General features: G+C 42.7%; 1 protein-coding gene across 4 annotated transcripts in view; it reads left to right on the forward strand.

Annotated features, from left to right (window-relative positions):
• The window catches only part of SCRN1 (secernin 1), a 61,470-nt gene extending 56,793 nt beyond the window's left edge, over positions 1-4,677 (forward strand). For all 4 annotated transcript variants that reach the window (XM_074945719.1, XM_074945721.1, XM_074945720.1 and 1 more), the window contains one exon: positions 311-4,677. The gene's annotated coding sequence lies outside the window, so the exon portion shown is untranslated. The remainder of the gene's footprint in view (positions 1-310) is intronic.
• Positions 4,678-6,000: the final 1,323 nt, after the last annotated feature.

Genomic DNA, 6,000 nt, shown 5'->3' on the forward strand with positions numbered 1-6,000 from the left:
TTAGAAACTAAATTGTCTGCTAAGTTGTCAGAAAAGCAGCTCATCTGCACATGTATAAATAAGATGTATAAATACAAGACTTAGTTTGATTCTGATTGTGCTGGTATAACTTTAGTGGTGTTACTCCTGGTTTACACCACTTTAAATGATTGTAGAATCAGGCCTCCATTATCTTTATTTCCCTTTTGATACCTTCTCTGAACGGATTGTCTCAAAAGTCTTTGTCCTTTATGTAATGTTATAGCCTCACTTAGTTTTCCATTTGATTGTTGCTGTACGTGGATTTTAAACCACTGTTATCTCATTTCAGCCACAGTGGACACCGTTAGCCTTTTCACAAGAAGACTCTATAGTTCTTCGAGCCTTGAAAGATAGTCTCCAGTCCACACAGCTGAATTTGCAGGAGGAAAACAAACAAAAAGCCTTCTGTCTTTCTAGAAATCTTCCTCAGTAGCTATATCGAGTTAACAAAATTGCTTTCCTTTGTCCAATCATGCGGTGGTCCCGTTCTGTGTGTAGTGAAAGGAGAGAGTCACTGTTTGGTCCGTGTGTGCATGCCAGCTAATGTAGTGCAGAATGTTTCATTGTTTGGGCAACAAAAAATTAAAACAAGGAATAACTTCAATCCAGTGTAATTTCCATATAATCTTTTAAAGCAAACAATTGTTTTTGTTTGTTTTTATCTCCCCCCTCCCCCTATATAGCTCAGGCTAGGTAGCAAAGTTCAAATGCTTAGAATTTCACCAGGTAAGTGTACGCTTCCCACTTCACATTGGAAACTACAGAGGCTTTAAAAACAAAAACAGCAGTCTCTGAATTAGAGATAAGGCCTGGTTCTGAGCTTGCTTGTGTAACTCTGTTGGCTGCAATGGAGCCACTCCTGACTTATGCCAGAACGCATGAGCAGAATCATGCCCCCCCAGGGCTCAGTGCTGCCCTCATCTGTTCATACCTTGGAAAAACAACTATTGTACTTGTGATGTCGGGTAGGTTTTTTTTTTTCCTTTCCCTAGATTCAGAGTACTGTGTATTGCAGGCAGAATCAAACGGAGCGCCTGGTACATTGTGTAATCAAATGACTCCAAGGCAGCATTGATAGACACAGCAATGCAGTGACAGCTCAGTCAGAACACTTCTTTTGTTCCAATAGAGGCTGGGTGTTGAAAATAAAATTAGGGACAGTAGTCTGTCTGGGGGACCATATTGCCGTATGAAAGACAATTCTGTGAGTTCTCCAAATGGTATGTGCTGTTTACACCCGGAGGAAATCTCCACTTATTTAGTACAAGGAAAAGGAAACGATCATGACTGAACTGTTGCTTAGTCCTTGCAAGGCACAAATTCACAGCGAAGCTAAGATCTGAATGTTACTCCTTTACACTCTGCAGGGAGGAGGATACAAATGGTTTATTTGCAGTTTTTCATCAGCATTCAAACACCATTTTACCCACTACATTCATATTTGGATTCATGTGACTCCAGTGATTATCTACTTTTCATGTGCTCTTGCCATAACTCCTTCACTTTAAGAAGTTAACCCAGTGCAGAGGGTGAGCTTTGATCAAGGGAACCGTCTTAACTCATGACATGAGGGACAATATTAGAGCTGGGTGGAGACAAGGTGTTAATTCTCACCATTGAAATATTGCAGCAGCATGAACAAACCAGTTTTTCTTTTGGAGGGAGGTCGATGATTGAGAAGAGAAGTCCCCACTGAGGAACTGAAGTTTCCCGGAAGGGGAGCATCAGTTTACCACCCTTTTGACACTGACAGTGGGTTTGGGGCTGCACCAAACCCCTAGAAAATATGTAGCTCTCAGATGCTTGGAATCAGCATCAAACATCTTACAAACACAGTTTAAGGAAGTTTTTACTAATGCTTCATCTGCCACTTGCAGCTCTAAATCCATTCAGCAGACACGTAAGTCTATATTTATGCTGTGGCTACACAAAGCATCTATAGCCATAAAATGATGCCTTTCAATTTACTTGCTTTCTGTTAAACTCCTGTAGTGGCTTTATCAGATCTCCTCAAACAACAGTATTAATCCAGGCTATTGTAGAATACAATTTCAAAAAGATCTGCCAGTGAAATACATCTGGGCTTAAACTGATTTTCTGATTATTATTGCTCTTCCCCTTTAATTCTCTTTGTATCCCCTTTTGGGTTTTTTTAATGTGTCTTTGTTTTTTGAATTTACCTCCCTTCTTCCATAAGTACTATAATTCCAACTTGCTTCAAATGGAAACAGGACAGAGGTGATCCACACCTTTCTAGGAGTCCTACATTCTATGCCCTTGACTTTGCAGGTAACATTGAACATGTCTCTTAGGCAGTGTAGCTGCCACTCCAAGTGTAAGACAGTGGCCACTATACAAAGTATCCAGGTAACCTCAGTAACTGTTCAGAGGTGAGCCACTGGGTACTATGATGTTTTACCATTTTGTAGTGCATGAGATAGCTATAATAACCATATTTTATAGTGTGTTTCTGTAATTCTTTTAATATGCTGTGCAATACAGCAGGGCCAGGGAGCTGTGGGAGAGGGGAGATAGATAAGCCCTAGCCTAATTAAGGTGTGGTTCCCTGTAGAAAAAGGAAGGTTACTTCAGGTTAATAGGAGCACCTGTAGTCAATTAAGGCCCTCCTCAGGAACCTAATAAAACCTCCGTGCTTCAGGCAGAGAGGGTGGTGTGAGGAAGGGGTTTGGAGGTGTGTTGCTGAGAACTGGAGGAAGGGAGACTTCCTCTCCCAGTGTCAAGGACTGAGGGTAAGAAACTTGTAGGGTTAGGAGGGGCTGGGGCTTAGAGTGAGGAGCAAACCCAGACCCATTCCCCACTTCCCTCCTCTACCACCTTCCAGGGCCACTAGTGGGGCCCTTGGTGCCCCAACAGCAGGGGTAAGGGATGTGGTCCTAGAAAAGCATGGGACCCACAAAGCAACATTAGCCATTTTGCCACAGCTGCTGTACATTTAAATCGCTGATGATTCAAACAGCCAAAGCAGTATTGTGCATATTCAAAAAAACTGCATCCATAATTAAAGAAGTGCCAAAGAGGCCAGTATTCAGCAGAATATATAAGACAAATATGTGTGCTGCCAAAGCAAGGTAAATGTAATGCAAACATAGCCAAGTGATGACTGACTGGAGTTTAAAGTTTGCTTGTCAGATTCTGAAATAAAATAAAGATGAAAAGAACATTCTTTAGCACATATGGTCTCAAAATGTGATACTGAATGACAGTGTCAACCATTTCATATTGTCAATAGAGATTCTAAAACTATACCCAAACCATGGAATACCAGCAGCTGGCTAGACAGGCTTGTGCATTAGGGAAATGCAGGCAGGCAGTGCTTATTGTGCCTTTTGCGCCAATGTGTTGGATTCTCTTACATAGTAACTAATTTGGTGTGTGTAATCATGTTCTATGTTGCCTAGGTGTAAATGATTGCAGTGTTGTGGTAAATAAAACTAATGTAAGTATATGCTCTTGGAAATAAGAGTATATACTGATTCACTGAAGAGCTGGTCCACTTATGTGGAACAAATAAGTAAAATGTCTCAAGAGCCTTGTGGTTTTTTTTTTTTAAGTTCATCCTCTACCTTGCTTCTGTAAGTGCACTCTGTGTACTGTAGCCATGGTTTAAAAAAGGCAAAATCTAATTTCTGGAACCAGATATTGCACTTGGCTCCTCTCTAGTTCTAAGACAGGAGTTCTGCTTAGAAGGGAGACATCTTCTGCTCTAAAAGCACACAACTGAGATGAAAATGCTAGTGTTCTCATTCTTACATATTAAGGCTCTGATCCTGCAACTTACTCACCATGGACAGAATGCTGTGCTTCTTGAATTCTCTTGACTTCAGTGGGCCTTGATGTGGTTCAGGGATGCTCCTGCATGAAGTCACTTGCAGGATTGGGGCCTCCAAGGGTTTATCTCACAGCCTGTGGCATAGAATCTCTGGGACTGGGGCAACAGACCTTGGGCTTGTGCTCCAGTGCTAGAGACACCTGTGTAGATATTGCAGCATAAGCTAGAGCTTAGGCTCTGAACCCCAACCCTAGACTTCAGAGCCTGAGTCAACATAGCTATTTATAGTAGCATAGTGCAAGCCTAAGTCTGTCAACCCAGGCTCAGACTCCTTGCTGCAGGCTGCCGTTTGTGGTGTAGATGTACCGTGATTGTCCACAACTCAAGCTCTTGTCAGCATCATTCAGGGCAGGTTTAGTACAAGCATTATGTGAAACACAGTATGTTGTAAATTAAAATACGTGTGCTGATTTGCTTAATGCTTGCAGGATAAAGACACTAAACCTCAAAGCCAGCAGAGTGGGTGGCACAGTGGCATTGTTTCACATCCATGCTGAATTCTGGCTTAGCTATGTCGAGCCAAAGGGGGCAGGGAATAAAGATGTCTACTTTAAAGAGAGTGCACTGTTTTGTATTGTTCTCTGAAGCTATACCCACCATTTCATGCAGCTATTTGCACAATCAGCCCTGTTCCCTGTCTGGGGGGTGTCAAGATGTATGCCGTCAGACTGAATCAAGGCACTGCAAAGCTTGGGCTAATTTTCTTGTTGGAACTAATGAGTAGAGTTTTGCAGTCATCCTGTGGGAATTACATATCTGCTGGGAACTACTGTTTGGCAAAACTAATAAATAAATTCATTTCAACACCATGAACCAGGTACTAAGTTATTTTGTACAAAAAATTTCACCCTGCAAAGTCCCTTTGAGCCAGGTGCTCTCTGGCCCTTACCTTCATGCATAGTAGTGATATTATATAAAGGGCTGAGGTTGAGACCATCACTGCATACACTTCTCCCATAATACTGGAGAAAGCAATACCCTCTTTAGTTACTGATTTTGATTGTTGAGTCAGTGCCTTACTGACTGGGCAGAAGCATCAAGCACTCAAATAGTCATGGATGCTGAACCATCACACTGTAGAATAGTGAAAAGAACTTAGTTTTGTGGGGGTACCCTATGTGTTTGTATCATCCATATTTTTTAAATTTCTATGGGCACATTCATGTATGTACACCAGCACAACAATGTAGTTCAGCACATGGAGTCAAAGTTCCCTGCTACCTCAGGCTCTGATAGTCAACATCCACTTTCCCCCACGCTTTCCATGTGTTCAGATGTGTAAAAAGTCAGCCAGCACCATGCATTGTATAAACATGTAGTGGGATGAAGGTTTGGATACAGAGGAATTTTAAATTAAGGCTAGATTCAAGAAAGGATTTAAAGCACCTAAACCCCAGATTTAGGGATCCTGCCATTCACAAAAATCTCTGCTCAGGTGCCACAGCACCAACTCGGACCCCTAGAGGCAGGCCTAGACAAACTGACTAGGGGGAGCAAGGACGACTCCCTCAACTTTTAGCCCACTAGCTAGGGAACTCAGCTGGGAGCTGGGAGATCCCTGGACTATGGGATAGTCTGATGTGGTACTTCCTTAATCCATCCTCTTGAAGCTGTTCCACTGTAGATAATTTTAAAAAGAAAAAGGCACTGGGCCAACAGTGTGTGCAAGCACAAGACTCACTGTAGCGTGGTTGCTAGAGAAATCACATGGGAGACCTAGAAGCCAATGCCCCTGCTCCAGTGACTTTTTAAAAATACTTTATCCACAGTGGAACAGCTTCAAGAGGAGAGAGAGAAGTGGCCCTCTCAGACTATCCCCCTGGAAAGGTGGCAGATGCCTGTTCAAAGGCCTTCTTCTCAGGGGGAAGGTGACTTCAACCAGGTTTTTCTGATCTCCTAAATTAGTATCCTAACCAAAGTTAGAGGCAGGTTCCCTCCTCCTCCTCCCACACTTTTACCTGAAGCGGCATAGGCATCTAACTCCAAAAAAAGGGGGTGGCAGCTGAGAATCTCAAGGTACCCCCCTGCAGCCCAGATTTAGATGTCTACTGCAGAGGGGTGGGGATTGGGACCTCCTATTGGCTAGCTTCCATGAGGCACCATCTAGTGCCTGGGTTATCAAAACAAAA

The sequence above is a fragment of the Natator depressus genome, chromosome 2 (assembly GCF_965152275.1).
Source record: "Natator depressus isolate rNatDep1 chromosome 2, rNatDep2.hap1, whole genome shotgun sequence".
Classification (NCBI taxonomy): Eukaryota; Metazoa; Chordata; order Testudines; family Cheloniidae; genus Natator; species Natator depressus.